This window comes from Narcine bancroftii, chromosome 7 (assembly GCF_036971445.1).
Source record: "Narcine bancroftii isolate sNarBan1 chromosome 7, sNarBan1.hap1, whole genome shotgun sequence".
Taxonomy (NCBI): domain Eukaryota; kingdom Metazoa; phylum Chordata; class Chondrichthyes; order Torpediniformes; family Narcinidae; genus Narcine; species Narcine bancroftii.
The window spans coordinates 198864822-198887457 of NC_091475.1; the positions used below are offsets into that span (position 1 = coordinate 198864822).

The 22636-nt window shown below is 44.5% G+C and overlaps 1 protein-coding gene across 4 annotated transcripts in view; it reads left to right on the forward strand.

The window, feature by feature from the left end:
• Window positions 1–1343: 1343 nt before the first annotated feature.
• LOC138739602 (cohesin subunit SA-2) overlaps window positions 1344–22636 on the forward strand; it is a 154601-nt gene continuing 133308 nt past the window's right edge. For 3 of the 4 annotated variants that reach the window (XM_069891959.1, XM_069891961.1, XM_069891962.1), the window contains exon 1: window positions 1344–1465. The gene's annotated coding sequence lies outside the window, so the exon portion shown is untranslated. Of the gene's footprint in view, window positions 1466–9606; window positions 9796–22636 lie in introns of all 4 variants that reach the window. The other variant, XM_069891960.1, reaches the window with a different exon arrangement.

The window sequence follows — 22636 nt, forward strand, 5'->3', positions numbered from 1 at the left end:
CCAAATTAATACCCAAAGATTAACTAACTTCCCCAACCAGACAGCATTAACATCAATTTCTCTGGTTTCCATTAGGTCTCGACCATGTCTCTCTCTCTCTTTCTCTCTCCCTATCCCTCAGTCTCCTTTCCTCCAGCTCCGAACTCCCTTCCCTCTCCATTCAGAGAACTATCTCTTCCCCTATTACTTCTCAGCTTCTTTTGTCTTCTACTCCATATCCACCCAATGTGCTCCTCCCCCAACCCCTTCTTCACTCTTCCCCCACCCCTCCTTCCCCCACCCCTCCTTCCCCACCCCTCCTTCCCCACCCCTCCTTCCCCACCCCTCCTTCCCCCACCCTTCCCTTCCCCCACCCTTCCCTTCCCCCACCCTTCCCTTCCCCCACCCTTCCCTTCCCCCACCCCTCCTTCCCCCACCCTTCCCTTCCCCACCCTTCCCTTCCCCCACCCTTCCTTCCCCCACCCTCCTTCCCCCACCCTTACCCTTCCCCCACCCTTCCCTTCCCCCACCCTTCCCTTCCCCCACCCTTCCCTTCCCCCACCCTTCCCTTCCCCCACCCTTCCCTTCCCCCACCCTTCCCTTCCTCCACCCTTCCCTTCCTCCACCCTTCCCTTCCTCCACCCTTCCCTTCCTCCACCCTTCCCTTCCTCCACCCTTCTTCATTCATCCTGACCATTACTTCCCCCTTCCCCCACCCCTCCACCCTTCTTCATTCATCCTGACCATTACTTCCCCCTTCCCCCACCCCTCCACCTTCTCCATTCAAACCCCCCCCCCTCTCCCCCTCCTCAATTCTGGCTCTGCCTGCTTTTTCTTTGCTCAAACCTTGACCAAGTTCTCAGTCCACCTGCTGAGTACTTCTGGTGGGCGAGGGGTGTCCAAACTAGCTACTGATGTGGCCCCAGAACCCTCCTCCCTCCCCCCCCTCCCCTCCCCCCTCCCCCCCTCCCCCTCCCCTCCCCCTCCCCCCTCCCCCTCCCCCCCCCCCTCCCTCCCCCCCTCCCCCCCCTCCCCCTCCCCCCCTCCCCCCTCCCTCCCCCCCCTCCCCCTCCCCCCCTCCCTCCCCCCCTCCCCCTCCCCCCCTCCCTCCCCCTCCCCCCCTCCCCCTCCCCCCCTCCCCCCCTCCCTCCCCCTCCCCCCCTCCCCCTCCCCCCCTCCCCCTCCCCCTCCCCCCCTCCCCCCCTCCCCCCTCCCCCCCTCCCCCTCCCCCCCTCCCCCCTCCCCCTCCCCCTCCCCCTCCCCCCCTCCCTCTCCCCCCCCCTCTCCCCCCCTCCCCCCCCAGGAGATGAGAAAGGAGCACATCACTGCAACTTGTTGATGGGAGGTTGTCCTTTTAGCTGCCGTTGAGATGCGACAGGGGGCGACAGAGTTGCGGCAACCATCTCCCTGCCGGCGGCTGCCCATGCGCACTCGTCGGCCAGCAGCGGGGAGGGGAAGTGGACGTTGGAATAAGAACATCGGAAAGGTACCGACTGATGGTTTTGTTTCATCTGCCCGGCGAACCCGCGCCGCAGCATTCATTCATTCACAGTCACCTGAGGGCGGGGGGCGGAGGGGGGGACCATCGCGCAACTGCAGGGCCCCGGCGCCTCTGCGGCAGGAGCAGGGCCCGGAAACCCGGACCTGCTGGTGTGATGGACAGCAGAGTGGAGCAATCAGAGGCCGCCTCTGGCTGACTCGCCGCGCCTTTCGGCCAATGCGAGCTGGAGGCTCTCAAGTGAGCTTTATCTCCCACCCACCCAGGCAAGTTGGGTTGAGTCGAAGTTGGTGGGAAGTTGTGTTCACCCCATGAATCTTTGAGATGGGGAGAAGGGGATTGTATTTACTAAGGTTGCTTAGCAAGGTTGCTTGCTTCTGGTTAAGAACTAGGATGTGAATGTAGTTTGAGGGGATAACTTGCAAATTAGTGTTGATGTGGGGAGCGGGCAGCAACCTCTTTGGAAGAAGACCGCAGAGCCCACCTCACTGACAAAAGACAAAGGAGGGAAAACCCAACACCCAACCCCAACCCCCCAATTTCCCCCTTGCAACCGTGTCTGCCTGTCCCGCATCGGACTTGTCAGCCACCAGCGAGCCTGCAGCTGACGTGGACATTTACCCCCTCCATAAATCTTCGTCCGCGAAGCCAAGCCAAAGGAAGAAGGGTAGTGAAGGAGGAGCTTCTTTGGCTTGGCTTCGGCTTGGCTTGCCAAGCCAAAGAAGCTCCTTCTTCACTCCCCATTAGTCTTGATGTGGGTAGTGAAGAAGGAGCAGCAGCAGTTATATAGGCAGACTCATAACAGGTGATGCATTTTGGGATTTAACTTTTCTTTTAACAGAGCAGCATAAAAGAAAGCCCCACCAAACCCTTGCTGCCCCCTTTACAGCCGATTAACCTGACCATTGGAGGGCAGCGGGATACTGGAGCAAACGCAGATAGGTCATGGGAAGAATGTACGGACTCCTGGCAGACAGCGCCATATTGGAACCAGGGTCGCTGGTCGCTGGTGCTGTCATAGCTTTTTGTTAACCACCACGCACGTTCTTTGGCTTGGCTTCGCGGACGAAGATTTATGGAGGGGGTATGTCCACGTCTGCTGCAGGCTCGTTGGTGACTGACAAGTCCGATGCGGGAAAATTGGTTGGTTGGGGTTGGGTGTTGGGTTTTTCCTCCTTTGTCTTTTGTCAGTTAGGGGGACTCTGCGGTCTTCTTCAAAGGAGGTTGCTGCCCGCCGAACTGTGAGGCGCCAAGATGCACGGTTTGAGGCGAGATCAGCCCACTGGCGGTGGTCAATGATGTCAAACGGAGAAGGGCTCTTGCAGTAAACAGTAGGAATGTCGACAGAGAGAGAGAGAGCTTTATCAGGGAGGAAGTGGTTTGAGAACCCTTTCCATCATTGCACAGTATCTCCGGCCTCCTACCATGAGGAAGGAGGTACAGGGCCATCAAAATCAGGATTGTCAAGCTGGGAAATGGCTTCTTCCTGCAGGCTGTGCTATTGTAGAATTGAGTAATTCGTCCCAAATAATTTATATTTTAATTTTTTCTTCGCGAATATTAAGTTGTGTGTATTGTGTGTGTGGTTGTTACAGCAGTTCTGGCAGTGTCACCATTTTTTATGTTGGCCCACTATCATATGATGAAATGGAATGCAGGAAGGAGATTGAGAGTCGAATGGCCAAGTGCCAAGATAACAACCTCTCCCTCAACATCAGTGAGACACAAGAGCTGATAATAGACATCAGGGCTGGAAAGAGGCCACATCCACGGCAATAAAGTGGACACATGAGATAGCTTCAGGTTCTTGGGAGTAAACCTTTCGAGTGAGGTGGCCTAGACCAACCAACGTCAAGAAAACACATCAACACTGCTCCTTTCTTGGGAGGCTAAGCATGTCCCTTATATCTCTCATCTACAGGGGCACCATTGAAAGCATCCTTGCTGGATGCATCATTGTGTAGTACAGGAATTTCTACCGAAGAAGGTGCAAAAGAACATAGAACATTACAGCACAGAACAGTTCTGTCAGCCCACAATGTTGTTCTGACCTATGCAAACTTTCTCCACTACATTCGAACCCTTCCCATCCACACATTTAAAACCCTCTATTATTCTTATTAAAGGGAAATTAGCTCAGAACATCACTTGTATACCCACATCTCAATCCCCTCCATTTACATTTTATGCTGATATTCTGAAGGACCCATCCCACCCACCATCCACACTCTTTCTCTTCTCACCAGGGAGAAGGTTCAAGAATGATTCCAAAATTTTCTTTTCTGCAGTCATTAGGCACCTGAACCATAGTGATCTGCCAAACCGAGGCTACCCACAAATTCCCAGTCCAAGTTTATTATCATCTGACTGTACAGATACAACCAGATGAAACCGTTTCTCTGGATAACAGCATACACACATAATCTTTCTTCTTTGGCTTGGCTTCGCGGACGAAGATTTATGGAGGGGGTAAATGTCCACGTCAGCTGCAGGCTCATTTGTGGCTGACAAGTCCGATGCGGGACAGGCAGACACGGTTGCAGCGGTTGCAGGGGAAAATTGGTTGGTTGGGGTTGGGTGTTGGGTTTTTCCTCCTTTGTCTTTTGTCAGTGAGGTGGGCTCTGCGGTCTTCTTCAAAGGAGGTTGCTGCCCGCCGAACTGTGAGGCGCCAAGATGCACGGTTTGAGGCGATATCAGCCCACTGGCAGTGGTCAATGTGGCAGGCACCAAGAGATTTCTTTAGGCAGTCCTTGTACCTCTTCTTTGGTGCACCTCTGTCACGGTGGCCAGTGGAGAGCTCGCCATATAACATGATCTTGGGAAGGCGATGGTCCTCCATTCTGGAGACGTGACCCACCCAGTATAACCACATAATACAGTACATCATAATCACCTATATACATAAAGGCATAGTTTAAAATAAATTATATACACACACATATATTTTGGGGTGATTTAATTGTTCATCAATCTCACAGCCTGTGAGAAGAAGCTAATTCCTAGCCTGGCAGTTCTGATTTTGAGGCTCCTGAACCTCCTTCTTGATCGTGGTAAATCAAAGATATTGTCTGCTGGACGGAAAGGGCCTTCTATTATTCTTTGAGCTGTATTTACGCGATGCAAGGACTCTGAACACATTTTGGTAGTAAATGATTTTATTTACAAGACAAATGTGGGAAAATGGTAATGGGAATAACACACACAATTTATAGATGAATGTGGGAAAATCGCACCAGGGATAAAATACACACACACACACACACACACACACACACACACACACACACACACACACACACACACACAATGAATTGGGTACATACAACAATCAAGGAAAAAATACAATACGATACCTGCCACACCTTGACTCATTGCAGGCATGGCTCTATGATACAAGAGACATGAATCAAAACGCTCCCAACTCTTTAATAGTGTACATGATTTCCCCAGCACCGTTCTACGGTTCTAGGCCTGGAGTGAAGGAAGGTAGTCCTTCGAAGATGGCAAAGAGGAAGAACTGAGCACACGTGGAGTGCTGGGGGGTCCAGCCCAGGTAATTTACAGGGATGCAATAGCTCAGTGCCAGCAAGATTAAGTTGATTACAAAGGCCAATGACCCAAGCCAAGTACAAAGGAATTTAAATTAGCCAACAGCAAGATGTGCACTAATGGATAGGGCGGGGCCAAACCTTGATTGGCAGGTAGTGTGCCTTCTGACCTGCTAGTGGGCAGTGGTGTCGCATGACAACCATGAACCTTCTCAGTATAATATTACATAATAGATACTAAATAATTTTCAAATTTTCACCCCCCCCCCCACCTCCCCTAACCCCTTAGGAAACCACCTTGTGGTGGTTAATTCCCAAAAACCCAAATGGGTGTGGTATAAGTACCACCCCCTCCCCCCCCCCACCCCCCCCCCAGGCAGACAAAATACACGTATAAACCGAAAAATCATCATTTCTTATATCCATAAAACCCCAGTCCATCAATTTAACCAATCTTATTCATAAACTCTTTTTTTTGAAAATCCAAACTTGATATTAAATTTTGCACCCTTTCCACCCTCCCAACACTGAGTTAAACATTGTTTACAATCAATAAAAGTTTTTTTTAAACATTTTTTTTTCAAGTCTTCCTGAATTTCATCCACTGAATTAAAACACCTCTGAACATCCCAGTTCAACACCGAATCTTCCATTCTTCTCAGTCTCAAGTTGAATTTGTAGCTTACTTTCAAAAAAAGTTTTTTCAAATCTTTTAAAATTTTCTTGAACATAATTCCTTTTAAAATTTTCTTGAACATAATTCCTTCGGTCTTGATCTTCTAAAGCATCAATGTTATTCATAAGTTCTTTCTTCTATGTTTCCCAATTTAATATCAAATTTTCCACTTTGTCAATCTTCTCAATGTTAAGTTGAAATTATTGTTTATTTTCAAGAAAAACTTATTCAAAATTTTTAACTCTTCTTGGTCATTGCTCCTTCGACTTTAATTTTATAAATCATCAATCTTGTTCATAGTTTCTTTCTACTGAGTTTCCAAATTTAATAAAGTTTCCGTTTTTTCCAATTTTCTCAATATTAAACTGATCTTGTTGTTTAGTTTAAAAAAAAACCTTTTCAAAACTATTAAAATCTGTTTGCAATGTATGCATACTCACAGATAATAAATTCACTCTTCCAATATTCCATCCAAAAAAAATCACTGATAAACCTTATTGCAGGTCAAGGAGTTCCATATATATGTTTATCTTCAGAAAATATTTCAAATATTTCAAATCAACATTCGTCGCCATCTTTCAAAAAGGAGTCCGAAATCAACTTTAATAAATTCTGTTCTTGAGAAAATTCCAGCACCAACTCCGGCTCTGTCTGGCCAAATAGGTCAAATTTCTTCCAAAGTCAAAGAATGTAATTTTGTTCTGTATTTATAGATAATAAGTTCATCCTTCCGATATTCCATCCAAAAAAAAATCACTAATAAACTTTAATGTTATCTGGATTTTTAAAACTCACGGGCAACCAATGCGAATTACTGCAATTTATCTTCATAAAACATTTCAAATCAATATTCATCATCATCTTTCAAAGGGGTGTCCAAGGCCAGCTTATCCGACAGTCCAATTAATGAGCTCCGTTCTTAAGAAGATTCCAGCCTTGACTCCGTGGTTCTGTCTGGACAAGTAGGCCGAGTTTCTTCCAAAGTCGGAGAGTGTAGTTTTGTTCTGTATTTGAACTCTATTTTCCTTAATCTTTGTTGCCATTTTAAACTAAAAACAATTGATAAACAAAACAAAGACTTTTAACAGAAAAGAAATATTCTTAAAATATAACTGCCTGGGGGAGACTGGGAAGGCACGTCCGCTCCCTCCGCCATCTTGCCACGCCCCCCATGAACCTTCTCAATACAATCCACCCCTCAGAAGTCATACCACTCACCAATCTTGAAGAAAATATATATATAAATATATATATATATATATATATATATAAATATATATATATATATATAAATATATATATATATATATATATATATATATACACACACAAGTGCCTTTTGTATGCTGGACAAGGCACATAATCAAATACAATGACAATGGCTCACCAGCCGCCCCTCCCCGACCCCCCCCCCTCCCCGACCAAAGAGGGTCGCTGTGTTATCGATGGAGCAGTGTGCTGTGGGAGCTGCTCCCCAGTGTCGGAAGCGAGAGTAGGAAAAGGAATTTGTTTGATCATCGACTCATATGCCTGGTTTATCTCGCGTAGCTGGCAAATACAAAAGGGCCTTCTGTTATTCTCAGAGCTGTATTTAAGCAACGTTCCATGTAAATGTTGTCAATAGAGGAAAGAGAGACCCCAATTATTTTCTTGGCCATTTTGATGATCCTCTGTATAGACCTCCATTCTGATGCTTTGCAGTTACCGTCCCACACAATGGTGTGCTCCTGCAAAATGTTGTCAAGTTGCGGGGTGTGGGGGAGGCGGGGTCAGTAGCCTTGCCCTCCTCTATCTTGTTAGGAAGTGTAGGCGCTGGTGCACGTGTTGCTGACTAATGAGGAGATGTTGTGAGTCCAGGTTAGGTCATCCTTTATCTGCATGCCAAGGAACTGTATGCTCTCCCCTCCTTTTATGGAGAGATGTAATGGGAGGAAAAACACCTAATATTCCATCTGGACATAGTCCAACCAGACACTATTAACATAGAATTCTCCAGTTTCTTTTAAACACCCCTTTTGAGTCGCTCTCTTTCCCTATCCCTTTCCTCCAGCTCCCACCCCTTTCCCTTCCCTCTCCTATCAGAGAGCTACCGCCTTCCCTTCTCAGCTTTTTTCTCTTCTAAACTCCCACCTGCATTCACCTATAACCTCTTCCCCATTAGCCTGTGCTCCTCTTCCTCCCTCTCCTCCCCCCTTTCCCCAGCTTCTTATTGTTTCTTTGCTCCTACCATGATGAAAGATTCAGGCCTGAAATACTGGTTATCCTTCACTTCGCATAGACATTGCGTGACCTGCTGAGTATCTCCAGAACTTTTGTGTGCTGTATATTATTGATCTTTTTACAACTTTGCGCTGCTGAGTGCATTGTAAAGTTGACTTGCTGGACAACTCTCAAAATGAACCCTTCTGAGCACCTCTGCTCCTTCTCCAACAGTAACAGAGACCTCCCAGTAGCTAGCCATTTCAATTCTGAGTTGCACTCCCATGCTATCACGCCTGTCCATGACCTTGTGTACTATCCCACCCTGACCACCCGCAGATTGGAGGAACACCACCTTACTTTCTGTCTGGGCACCCTCTAGCCAGATGGCATTAACATTGACTTCTCTGATTTCTGCTAAACTGCTTGCCTTTTTTCATCTCCCCCCTTTCCAGTTTTTCCAATTCTCCCTTGCCCCTCCACTCACACAGCCATCCCTCCTCCCCCTGGCCGCTGCTGTCCCCTCCCTCCCTTCTCCACCTATCACCTCCAGGCTTTGCCTCCCTTCTCCCCTCCTCCCCCCCCCATCATTTTGTTTGGGCACCTGTTGACATTCTACCATAACTTGATGAAGGGCTCAAGCCTGAAGCGCCGGTTATGTATTTTTACCTTTGGTACATAAAAAAGTGTTTGACCTGCTGAGTTTCTTCAGCATTTTGTGTTTTTACTTCATCCACGGGGTCTACAGATTTTTGTGATTTACAGAATGTGACAATGAACTTGAACTGTGTTTGGCCTTTATCCTTCTAAAGTTCTAAACCATTTCTATCCCTTACCCATCTTTTCAACATACCTAACTATACCACTTTCTCTGGAAGGACATTTCGCATATCCACCAACCTCCACGTTAACAATTTGCCCCTCAGGTCCCCTTTAAGCCTTTCCCTTCTCACCTTAAATATCTGTCCTCTCGTGTTAAACTCACCAACTGTGTCCATTTGCCTTATTTATCCCACTCAGAAGACAAAATTACGAGTGATGCACCATCAATCACTCAGGAGACTATTGAGGAGAAACCAATAGGCTTTAATTCACTTGAGAACGTAGCATATCCCTACTGTTTGGTTGTTCTACACTGAGTTGCAGGGGGCTGAGGAACAGTCACTTTTATACAGGAGCCTGTGGAGAGGAGCCACAGGTACAACTGGCCAATAGGTATGGATGACCAGATAATTATACATTACAGTGGTTTTCCACATTGAGGGGTAGAGATAGAGTAAATGCAAGCAGGCTTTTTCCACTGAGGGTAGATGAGACAAGAGGACATGGTTTAAGTGTGAAAGAGGAAATGTTTAAAGGGAACATTCTCTTCTTGCGGGAAATGGTGAACGTGGAGCAAGTTGCCTGCTAAAGTGGTGAATGCGGGCTCGATTTTGACATTTAAGAAGAATTTGGATAAGCACATGAATGTGGTTGGGGGTAGTATGGACTGGGTACAGGTTAATGGGACTAGGCAGAATAATAATTTGGTATAGATTGGATGGGCCTGTTTCTGGTGTTGTAGTATTCTATGATTTTATATACTGTAAGGTCTCATCTCCGTCTCCTCAGCTCTGGGGGAAAAAAAAGCACCAACCAACTTACCCATTCTTTCCTAATAACTGAAGCCCTCCAGATTCCTGTGAATCTTTTCTGCATCTTTCCAGTTTGATATAATCTAGGTTGACAATTCAGAAATCTACATTGTGTGAGGATGTGACGTTGAGATGGGTCCGATCATTGTTTTGGCAGAAGAAAGGTTCCATTTTCAAACAACTTCATCTCTCACCTAAACACCAGGCGAAGAATTGCGTCATCTGAGCTGTCCAGTTCAACATCAGAGAGTTTTAACATAGGTACAATGTTGGAATATAACACTTGAATTATCAGATGTTTTCTTGTTCATTTTGATTATGGATTTCTCATTTGCGATTCAAATCTCTGGATGACTAAAAGCATGTAACAAAGTGTAACATGTAACAAAATGTTTAAAAAAAAATTGTTTATACACAGTTGTGGTTGCCTGGAATGCCTTGCCAGGGGTGGTGGTGGTGAAAGCTGAAATATTAGGGGCATTTAAGAGACTCTTAAGCCCCTTTTCCACTGGCTTCCCAGTTAATTCGCTGTGCAGTGTCCCAGGATAGGAAGCCCTTTGTGCCGTTTATGCCGGGCCTCCCTTAGCTGGAAGACTAATTGCTTTTCCACTGATTGGAGCATGTCCCTTCAAATGGAATGGATGGAAGTTGTCCTTTTTCCACTAGTTTAATTGGCATGCCGGTGCCAGCAAACGCTGGAGATATTGTGTAGGGATAAAGGCGGTTAATCCCCGGCATGAAATGATGTTATTTGATGCTGGCGTTCGGGCAGTGTTCCTTTTTCACTGGACCCTGTTCCAGGAAATTCCCATTTAATTCCTGGGACAGGGTGCCAGTGGAAAAGAGGCTTTAGATAGGTGCAAGGATGAAAGATGCTGTAAATGGAGGGTTATGATGTCAGAAAGGTTCAGTATTCTTTTGTAGGAATACGTGGGCTGCCACAACATCGAAGGCTGAGGGAGGGCCTGTACTTTGCTGTACTTTGTTCTAATTATAAATGAGTTAGACATCACCGAATAAGGGCCCTCAGCCCACCAGATTAATGCTAACCATCTATCACCCACTATGGTTATCCTAAACTACTGGGAAATCCCATATTCTCTGCACATTCTTCTCCACTCCCTCTGAATTCTGCATCCATGTACCCACTAGGGGCCCATTTGGAGGAGCCAATCAACCAAGCAACTTGCTCCGCTTTGGGATGTGGAAGGAAACCGTAGCTTCAGGAAACTACCCATGCAGTCACAGGGAACGCATGCAAACTCCATATGGACAGTGTGGGAGGTCAGGATCGAGCCTGCCTCATAGGAGCTGTGATGAAGCAACTCTACTAGTTATGCCACTGAGCTTCCTCAGTATTTACACTGTTTTCAAATTTAATTCCATTGAAGTCAATGGAACATGCAGTATTTTAGCTGTAGCATATAACGTGCTGATTTGACTATAAAACATGTTTACTGTTACCAATCTGGGAAGAAGTTCTAGGCACCTACTGCTTGAGTGACGGTATGTGAAAATGGAAATCACCAGGAATCTTTCCGCAGGCCTCAAACTTCCACATTATTTATTAATGACCAGTGAATGACAAATTCCTAAAGTCACCTAAAGTAGTGGAAATAGGTATAGCAGCTGTGATAAGATTGTGAGTCTTAAAGTAGTGACAAAATAGAGAGGCAGAGAGCATTCCATGGCGCATGTGGATGATCTGCAAGGCGAAAGCTGATTGTGAAGAATAACAACAACCCCTCATTTGGCAAAGATAGCAAAAGGCCATTAAGCATTGGGTAAGGGACATGACCTGGTAAAATGAATCCTAAGAAACATGTGACAAACTTCCAGCTTTCCAGAGCATTCAAACAGACTTTTCCATAAGTAAAAGACATTCGTATTTACTTTTGTAAATACGCAAATTGTGAGCTATGCGGCAGACTCCCTTGTGGTGAGACTAGCTGCATATGGCAATAACAGAGTTCTCCCGCTTTGCTTAGCAACAATAAAATATGGTGAAATTTGTAACCATATTTGCGTTGGTTTGTCAAGTAACCTCAGGTTCACTTTTACAGTGAAGTGACATGGCCAACATAGGTGAGTGTATAAAAGTGTGCCGTATACTGGATGTATTCAATTGTGAAGCCATTTGGTCTAAAGGTACATTTGAATATGTTTCTAAAGTGATAAAGAAAGAGATGTCATGTACTGGGTCAATGTCCATCTCATTGATTGGATGAATTGCATCATTCTCGAGTCTGATGACATGAGTTTGCAGATGACACAACGGTAGTCTGCCTCATCAGCAAAAACGAGGAGTCACACTATAGAGAAGAGGTGGAAAATCTTGTGATGTGGTGCGGAAGTAACAACCTGAGTCTCAATTTGGACAAGACAAAGGAGATGATCGTGGACCAGGAGTGACCATCCTCCACTACACATCAACAACTCTGTAGTGGAGAGAGTGGAGATCACCAAGTGCCTTGGAGTTCACTTAACTACTGACCTCTCATGGACACTCAACGAATCCTCACTTGTCGAGAAGGTGCAACAGCGACTGCACTTCCTGAGAAGACTGAAGCGGGTAAGGCTACGGAGCATCGTTACATCAACATTCTATAGGAGCTTGATTGAGAGTGACTTGGCCGGCTGCATCACAGTATGGTATGGTTGCTGCCGAGAATTGGATTGGAGGTCAATACACAGGACCATAAGAGGGACAGAGAGGATTACTGGAGTCTCCCTTTCACCCCCCCCCCACCCCATCGATGCCATCTAACAGGATTGTTGTCTGAAAAAGGTGCGCAAAATCATTGAGGACCCCTTCCACCCTGCACACAGCATCTTTCAGCTGTTCCCATTGGGGAAAGGACAGGAGGATCAGCGCCAGCACCACGAGGCTGAGAAACAGCTTTTACTCCACAAGCAGTGAGAATGTGGAACAACCACAAGCTCACACTAACCATCGGAGACTCTCAAATTTGTGAACTAATATTTATTTATTTATTGTATTTATGAATGGTTGAGCCCCGGTTGCTATGAATATAGCGAAAATTGGAATCTAGTGCCTTTATGACTGACGAAGTTGACATGTCTGCACATGGAATGGAGAACGGGAAGTGGGAATACTCGTCAATGATTGAGAGGAAGAAAACATTCCCGTTTGTGGAGGGGAGAGGTGCCTTAAAATCAACACTGAGCTGTTCGAAGGGCTTCGATGACTTGATCAGGTGCACCTTCACGGGGCGGTAGAAGTGTGGCTTTTACTCCATGCAGACCTGGCAAGACAAGGTCATTTCCCTAATGTCTTCAATGGAGTAAGGGAGATTGTGCGCCTTGACAAAATGAGCCTTGTGGGTAACCCTTGGATGGCAGAGCTCATTATGCAGAGACCGCAGTTGGCCAATGTGTGCAGAGGCACAGCTTCCTCTGGATAAGGCATCTGGAGGGTCATTAAGGGTTCCTGGCTGATAGGCAATTTCATAATGGTAGGTGGAGAGCTTGATTCTCTAGCTAGCGATTTTTGATTTTGCCCCTCTTGACATTATTAAACATGAATGTGACCGAGTACTGGCCAGTGAGGAGCATAAATTTCTTACCAGCCAGGTAATGTCTCCAGTGCCTCATGGTTTCTACAATGGCTTGAGCCTCCTTTTCCACATATGAGTTCCGGAGCTCGTGGCCTTGTAATGTCCAAGAAAAAAATGCAGCCCCTGTCCACCTGGTTGAGGGTAGCAGCCAAGGCTACATCCGAAGCGTAGCTTTCCACTTGGAAAGGTATTTCTCATCCACCGCATGTATGGGGGCTTTCATAATATGATCCCGGAGGTAGTTAAAAGCTGTTTGGGCTTCAGCTGAGAGGGGGAAATTAGTGGCTTTTAATAAAGGGCAAACCTTATCAGTGTATTGAGGGATCCACTTGGTGTAATATGAGAAAAACCCCAGGCATCTCCTCAAAGCCTTTGTGGTCCTGGGAACGGGAAGCTCCAACAGGGGGCGCATCGTATCGAGATCAAAGCCAATGATGCAGTTCTCCACCACGTAGCCAAGGATAGCCAGACGTTTAGTCCTGAACACGCACTTGTTAGAGTTATAAGTGAGGTTCAGGGCTTTTGTCGGATGGAGTAAACTCTGGAGGTTGGGATCATGGTGTTCAAAGATATGGCCATAGATGGTAAAATTATCAATGTAGGGGAAGGTAGCCTTCAACCCATACTCATCCTCCATTCTGTCCACCTGCTTCTGTAAGATATAAGCCATGTTAGTGATACCGAAAGGAACCCTGCGGAATTTATAGAGATGACTATTAGCCTCAAATGCCATATATGGATGGTCCTCGGAATGGATTGGCAGCTGCTGATAGGCACCTTTCAGGTCAATGTTCGAATAGACCCGATACTGCGCAATATCATTTTTTATGTCCAAAATTTGAGGGAGGGGGTATGTGTCCAGTAGTTTGGCTATAGTCAATACTAGCCTGGACTTGTTTTCCCCTTTGACCACTACTATGCGCTCTCCACGGCCTGGCGCTAGGTTCGATGATACTTTCATCAAGTAGTCCTTGTGTTTCAGACTTTATGAAATCTTGGTCCGCTGTCCTGTACCTCCTGCTCTTGATCAGGAAGAGAGGTGGGGGGGGGGGGGGCGGTTGATATTCAGTATGGAGAGGCAGTATATGGGTTTTGATTTTAGAGCCCCTCCATTCTGAAACGTTAGAGGGGAGAGGCAACCAGAATACTCCATGGTCACGCTTTTAAAGTGAGACAGGAAGTCCAGAGCCAACAACATCGGTGTACACAATTCATTAAATACATACAGGCGAATCTTACAGAATTCCCCCTTCAAACGACAGATGTACTATACAATGTTGTTGAATATGCGTAGAATGCAAATGAATTATAAAGGCCAATATTCTAAAAGCTCTCTTTACAACCCTATCTATCTGTGATGCCACTGCCAGGGAATTATGTATCTGTATTGCAGATCCCTCTGTTCTACCGCACTCCTCAATGTCCTACCATTTACCATGTATGTCCTTTCTTGGTTTTTCCTCTCAAAATGTAGTACCACACATTTGTCTGCATTAAATTCCATCTGCCATTTTTAAGCCCATTTTTCCAGCTGGATTAGATCCCTCTGCAAGCTTTGAAAACCTTCTTCTCTGTCCCCAACACCTCCAATCTTAGAGTCATCTGCAAACTTGCTTATCCAATTTACCACATTATCATACAGATGACAAACAACAACGGTTCTTGCACCGATCCCTGAGGCACACCTCTAGTCACAGGCCTCAGTCTGGGAAGCAATCATCTCTGGTTTTTCCCATCAGCCATTGTCAAATCCAGTTCACTGCTTCACCATGAATATCTAACGTCTGAACCTTCCTGACTAACCTCCCATGTGAGATCTTGTCAAAGGCCTTACTAAAGTCCACGTAGACAACATCCACAGGCTTCATCAGTTTTCCTGGTAACTCCTCGTAAAACTCTATAAGTTTGGGTAAAAATGACCTACCACTCACAAAGCCTAATCAGTTTCTGGCTTTCCAAATAATTGGATATCCAATCTTTTAGAACACCTTCCAATAATTTGCCTACCATTGATGTCAGGCTCACCGGCCTATAATTTTCAGAGTTACTTTTGGAGCCTTTTTTAAACAACGAAACAACTCTCCAATCCTCTGGTACCACATCCATGGCTGAGGACATTTAAAATATTCTGTCAGAGCCCCTGCAATTTCTACACGAGCCTTCCTCAAGGTCTGAGGGAATATATTGCCAGGCTCTGGGGATTTATCCACCTTATTTGCTTTAAGGCAACAAGCACTTCCTCCTCGTTATAATCTGTATAGGTTCCATGACCTCACTGCTCATTTTCCTTATTTTGCATGACTTAGTGCCTGTTTCCTGACTGAATACTGATGAAAAAAATTAAGATCTCCCCCAAGTCTTTTGGCTCCATACAAAGCCGTCCACTCTGATCTTCAAGAGCACCAATTTTGTCCCTTACTATCCTTTTTGCTCTTAATATACCTGTTGAAACCCTTAGGATTTTCTTTCACATTATCTTCCAATCCAACTTCATATCTTATTTTAGCCTTCCTGATTTCTTTCTTGAGGTTTTCCTTGCAGTTTTTAAAATACTCCTTAAGTACCTAGTTTGCTCCATGTTGCCTATACCTGCTATACATCTCTCTCTTCTTCTGAACCAGGTCCCCAATATCACTTAAAAACTAAGGTTCCCTATGCCTTCTAACCTTGCCTTTAATCCTAACAGGAACATACAAACTCTCAGTATTCACCTCTGAAGGTTCTCTATTTACCTCACACATCCTTGCCCGAAAACAACTGATCCCAATCCATGCATTCTAGATCCTATCTCATTTCCTCTAAGTTGTCCTTTCTGCAATTTAGAATCTCGACCCGAGGCCCAGACCTATCTTTCTCCATTATTCCCTTGAAAATAATGATATTATGATCATTGGACCTAAAATGTTCCCCAACACATACTTCTGTCACCTGTCCTGTCTTGTTCCCGAATAGAAGTACCAAAATTGTATTCTCCCTAGTTGGTAACTCTATATATTGATTTAGAAAATTTCCCTGAACAGTTTTGACAAACTTCAAATCATCCAGCTCTTTTACAGTATGAGAGTCCCAGTCAATATGTGGAAAATTGAAATTCCCCTACTATCACAACCTTGTGTTTCCTGAAGCTGTCTGCTATCTCTCTACAGATGTGCCCCTCCAATTCTTGTTGACTTTTGGGCTGTCTATAATACAACCTTTCCTCTTCCTCAGCTCCTTCCACATAGCCTCAGTAGGTGAATCCTCTGGTCCATCCTGCCTGAGCACACCTGATGGGCAATGCCCTTTTATCACCTTGTTCTATCATGTCCAAAGCAACAGAAGCCCAGAACATTGAGCTGCCAGTCCTGCCCGTCCTGCAACCAAGTTTCACTAATGGGCGCAATATCATAATGCCTATTTGTGTGTTATGTCTGGTTGTGTGTCTGCTTGTTTTGCACCGAGGACTGGAGAACACCGTTTCATCGGGTTGTACTTGAGCAATTAGATGACACAATAAACCTGACTTGATTTGCACTGTGCTTACTTGACTGGGTGGCATTGGAAGGATGGGCATTGTTCACTTGGAACTGCTGCCTGAATCCATCACAGCTAGTTCAACAGTAGGCCTGTAAAAGAGAGAAGAAATCACCTGAAGATGCAGTGCTAGAGTGAAGTGATCATGGCAATGGGTTCATGGCAGTGTGGTGATGCTGAACACAACAGAGAATTAACCTCAGGGAGGCAGATAACATGAGGAAAGTTCACATTAGAGTGATTGTAACAAATAATTTCAGGGTGACATGGTCAAGAATTTAAAATGTATGTCTGACCTTACACACTAGAAGTGATGAGACCCGAAGGATGGGTGATAATTTGAAAAAATACAGTGTATGCGTGGAACGTAATTCATTTACAAGGTTCTTTGCTAGAAGTATTCACACTCGAGCTATGTTTATTAAATTAAGCAAAATGAGGGAACAGAATGATCTTAGCTTTTCAGCTACAATTAGTTCTTGGAGCTCAATGGCTGCAATTACCTTTATGATAAATATTTATCAACAGAAGGCCACTCAGACCATCTGTACTGGCCGATAAAGAATTATTAAGACTAATCGTACTTTCCAGCACTCTATGAGCCTCGCTGGATATGGCATGTATCAGTGCTTATTCAACCCCCTTTTAAATGTGGAGAGCCTCTGTCTAAACTGCTGCTCCAAGCATTGAGTTCTAACTCCAGTGCCTCTTGGGTGATAATTCTCTTTCGCCCCCCCCCCCCCCCCCCTTTATCTGCCCTCTAATTCTTTCACCCAGGAATTATAAAAATTAGCATGGACTTCCTATACCAAATTATGGCTATTGACTTTTCCAGGCAGACACGCACCACAGGGAGGGGTTAAACCAAGGAAGAATGTGACGCTATTCGTAAATCGTATGATCAGACATGATCGTATTGAATGGCAGAGCAGACACCTCCTTTCTATGTTATCACCCTCTCCTAAAGAGGATGTTAAGCAGCTGCCAAGCCACAGAGACCAAGCAGCAACAGTTTCTAATCCAGCTAGGATATGCCCATCCAAGCAGTACAATGTTAATGATAATGTGTTCATTGCCATTCACTGAAATTCTTACATGGTGGAGCTGAACAGGCATTTAGTTAAAAAAAACTATAAACCACAACAATAGAATACTTCATGGAATTAAAAATAAATATCCTTGTGCAAAAAAAGTAACTAGAGCAGACTAAGATTTTGTGGTGTAGCACAGAGTGAATATGGCAAGGTTGTTTCCCAAGGTAGGGAAGTCTAGAACAAGAGGGCACAACTTCAGGATAAAAGGGCGTCAATTTAAAACAGAGATGTGGAAAATATTCTTTAGCCAGAGGGTCATGAGTCTGAGGAACTTTTTGCCACAGGCGATTGTGGAAGCAAAGTTGTTGGGTGTATTTAAAGCAGCAATTTGATTAGTCAAGGTATCAAAGGCTACCGGGAAAGGTCCGGGGAGTGGGACTGAGTCAGATGGATGGATCTGCTCAAGATGGAATGGCGGAGAAGACTTGAATGGGTCGATTGGCCTACTTCTGCTTCTATGTCTTGTGATCTTGTGGTTGGAGTGGTCCCTGATTTGTGTAACAAGGGAAAGTTCAAGAACCTGAACTGCTTAAAGGACAAAGGCAAATAGAAGTAAAAATGCAAAGCTGGAGAAACTTAGCAGATCAAACAATGTACTTTATGTAGCAAAGATAAAGACACATAATCAACATTTCGGGCTTGGTATGAGCAAAATGTAGGTAGGCACCCGAACAAAAGGCTAATAAAACTTGTAAATGATAATGTGACCTTTCCCAATTTTTGCCCGTTTAACACCTAAGAGCCAATAGCCTCTGTAGGGTGGAGTTAGATAAGTAGAATAGTAGTTTAATGTTTTTTTCCATTTCTTTTTAATGTTACATATATCACCTGTATTATGCTAAGATTTGTTAATATTCTCTTTTATTCTCTTGTACCTATGTAACATTTATATGATAAAACTAATAAAAATATTGGAAAAAGAACACCTAAAGTTAAAATTACACCCAAAAAGTATTCAATGGATGAATGGTGTAAAGCATGGGAGATGAAACTAGTTTAATATTAATCAAATTTGAAGGCAAGGACTGCCCTGGCCTCCTTAAGGAGATAGACCAAAGTCAACACATGAATTAACCATGATATTAATTGCATATTGGAATTGGGCTCATTGAACTAAATATTTGCCCAATTTTCTTAGTTTGAAAGATGATCATTTTGGACCCCCAGCATTTTCTGCTTTCTTTTTGTGATCATTCGAGAGGTTGATCCTGCTGGGGGCTTGCTGTACAAGGTGTTGCTAAGTGTCCCCTTTTATTTAGCAGTTGGAAGAAATAGTAAAAGTGTTGAGCTACAAATCACGAACCATGGTGCCAGATTAGTTCCTCTCTGTGTGAAAGTCCCATTTCCCTCTGTTCATCTATCAACATAAAAATGTCATATGCACAATACATCTCCCGTTATTGTAACATTTTTCACTCTCTAATTCCAGTGATTGTAACCACATTGTCTGGATTTCTAAGAGAAAATGTTTTGTGCTTCTCTGCTGACAGCTGTCTGGGTGTAACTGATGTATGTACGGCTCCTCTTGCATAGATACATATGCATTAGCTGTTTCGGCATCTTTCTGTCTCTATATGTGCAGCGGAGTGAAAACCTGGCCTTTAGATATCTCCAACTGGAAGACATTATCAGGTGAAAAATGCTACAATAAACTGTGGGCCTGCAGTCCTGTAAAAATATTAAAGTTTGTCTCATTCAGGAAATAAGCAAGAGAACAGCCACCCGCCGCATAAATCTATTTGTGACAGTGCACAGTGAGGAAGATTATGAGTTAGTTGCTTTATGTCGAGATATGCAGATGGTGTGATTATTTTTTTCATCTTGTACACCGTTGTGCCTTGCAGTGGATAATTCTCCCATTGAATGGAAGTGTTACATGGAATGACTGGTCGCATCCTTCTGGAACAGTGAAAAATGATTTCACTGCTTCCCATGGCATTTTCTACTGAGTACAACTTAATTGGCATCTCTTGAGCCACAGTGTGTGGCCTCACGTTGCACCTCTTGGCCCTTCGAGTCTTCTTGGGGCCTCAATTCTGAAGTTTTGTCATAAAAATTGAACGAAAGGGGCTTCACCGAGAGAATTATAGCCTCTCAAGTGAAACGTTGAACTGAGTCCCCTTTGGTTCTCTCAGATGGATGTAATACATCCCATTTGATCCTCTCCGCCACCACTTCTAAACTCTTTTTCACTTCTGTCCTTCCACCTGTATCCACCTCCTGGCCCTGCCCTTTCTTCCTCGCCTCTCCTCTCCTCCCCACCCTTTCCCCCTTCATGTAGTGCGCTGTTAGACGGAATCAGACACACACAAAGATAAAGACTGTACAACAGACTTTAATCCACAAAGACTTCCACAGGGCCAGGCTGGCTGTGGCTGCAGCAACTCTGAGTGAGGCCTCAGGAGGCCGGCGCAGGCTTATATCCCGGAGGGTGATTGACACCCGACCGAGTTGGGCTTGATCCATTCAGGCCGACTGATTGGCAGCTGGCCAAGTGTTGTCCTGTCCCCTTACACTCTTGCAGGTACAGAGGGTGCCCCCTGCAGTAGGCTGGTGGTTTAACACCACACTCCCTACCTTTTTTTTATATACAGATGCCTGCCAATTTTTGCTTTGTCTGATAATGGCCCTAGGCCCGAAATGTTAGTTGCCCTTTGTTTCCTATGGATGCTGCATTTCTATAGCAGTTTTATTTGTTGCACTTGATCCCATCACTCAAGAAGTAGATGCCTAGAACTTCGTTTCTGATTGGCAACGATAATCATGTTTTATAGTCATGTCAGCGCATCATACACTGCATCTAAAATACATTCTTTTGACTTCACTAGAACTAATTTTGAAGACAGAGTACGGTAAACACTGAGCAAGTTCGGTGGCATAATGATGCTGAGAAATCACTTCAGAGGAATTACTTATGCCCACAGAACTAACTTCATCTTCACATAAAATATGATTTCCTCGTCCATTTTCGAATTCCATCAAAAGCCCCCTATTCTGGTGTGACACTGCATTTTGTATCCCTGATTCTCCCTGTTGAGTAATGAAGCACGCTTATTCACCTCATCAGTCCATTTTTGTAAACAGCAAATTTTCTCCATGGCATCTTCTAATTTAGCTGAGAGATTTATCACAGATTTTTGTACACATTTATATTCTTCATGCTGGGACTTCAGGAGCGAAGCTTTCATTTCCACTTCTTTTGCAATTTCATTCAAATATGTATTCACTCTCTTATTTTCCTGTTTTGCCAATAGTAATTGATCTTGGGCTTCAACCTATCCCATTATACAACTCTGTGAGCTTCATTCCAGGCTTCACAATCTTGACCATAGCTGCTGCAGTGGGCCACAAAGCTGCCAGTTCCTCTTCTGGTAGTGTGGCGGCTTCCTTAAGCTTTGCAGTTGAAAGAAAATGGTCTGCATTTTCCAATTCTTTATCACGAAGAGACTTTTCAAGATGTTTTAAGAGTTCAGATTCTTGTATCAATATATTCTTATCCTCTAATGCAACCATTCTTTCTTTTTGATGGAGCTGAAGTCTCTCATTAGAGTCAAGCGGAGTCTCTAAATGTCTCAAACATCCTTCTACGCTACCAGGCCTCTCTCCAGCCTTTGTCAGAACTGCAATTCACTGGGAAAGTTCAGCTTCTACTTCTAGTAACTTTTCTGCTCGCTTCATTGCTGCAGTTTCTGTTCAGCCAATTCCAGATGTTCCTGTAACTGTCTATTTTTGTCTTCTAGCTGGTGTAAGAAGGCATCCTTACTTGCCAACTCATTTTCCATTTTGTCATGCATGCTATGTAATGAGGTTGATTCTCTCTGTACGTTAGGGTATCGTTTCTCCAATATAGTTATCCTTCCATGAGTGCTGTGCTTAATTTTTGGTCTGTGAAGCCATTACGAAAACTCTTTCACCTGGTTGAGCTCTTCACATGCACTCCTTTCTACAATTTTTCTACAATCAGTAGCTGTGACTTTAGATGCTGCCATTTTTGTTTGAAGGACACCATACAGTCCCCTTTTACTGGAACGTTCTCTCCAGTGTAGCCTGAAACTTTTAATTTCGCAGGATAAATCTTGCTCTTTACAGTGAGGGTCTTGTAATCATCCATAGATAACGGATTCACCTGGGCTCCAGTGTCGATCTTAAATGGAATTACTGTCTCATTCACAGTCACTGGAACAATCCATTCCATTTTGCTAGCAGGAATCTGTAGTGAATCCATGAAGAATTTTTCCATTTCTTCATCCCTTGTGTCTACCTTTGTCTTGGTAGTCCCTGCTTTGCAGCACTTTGCAAAATGATTCTTCTTCCCACATTGAGAGGAGGACTTTCCATAAGCAGGAAACATTTGGAATTTGTCTACCTCTGCACCAGCTGCATTTGCTGTTTGAGCTAACCACTTTGCTTAGTTGTTGCTTTGGGAAACTCCTGGTCCTCTGCTTATCTGTTTTCATCACATGCACCGTTGTTTCTATCCTGTGCAGCTCCTTGACTGTTGTGTCTGCCTTGTGTAGCTCCTTAGCTTGTGCTCGTGTGGTCCCTGCTGCCCTACACATATTCACAGCCTTTTCATGCAACAGTCTTTCCCTAAGTCCATAATCTTCCGCAAACTATTCTGTCTTTAATGAGCGACTTTTTCAAATCTCCAAATTCACAGGACCTACTCAGTGTGTGAAGCTTGGCTAAGTATTGGTCAAAACTCATACCTTGTTTCTGGTCACAGGAGAAAAATTTGAATCTCTAAAATGTGATGTTTTTACTTGGAACAAAATACTCCTCAAGTTTTATCATCAGACTGTCCAACGTGAAAGCTTTCTCATCAATTTGAAAACTGTTATAGATGTCCAAGGCAGCATGTGCAGAAACGTCGGCGGTTTCCGTTTTCCATCTGTCTCTTCCATTCCACCAGCTTCT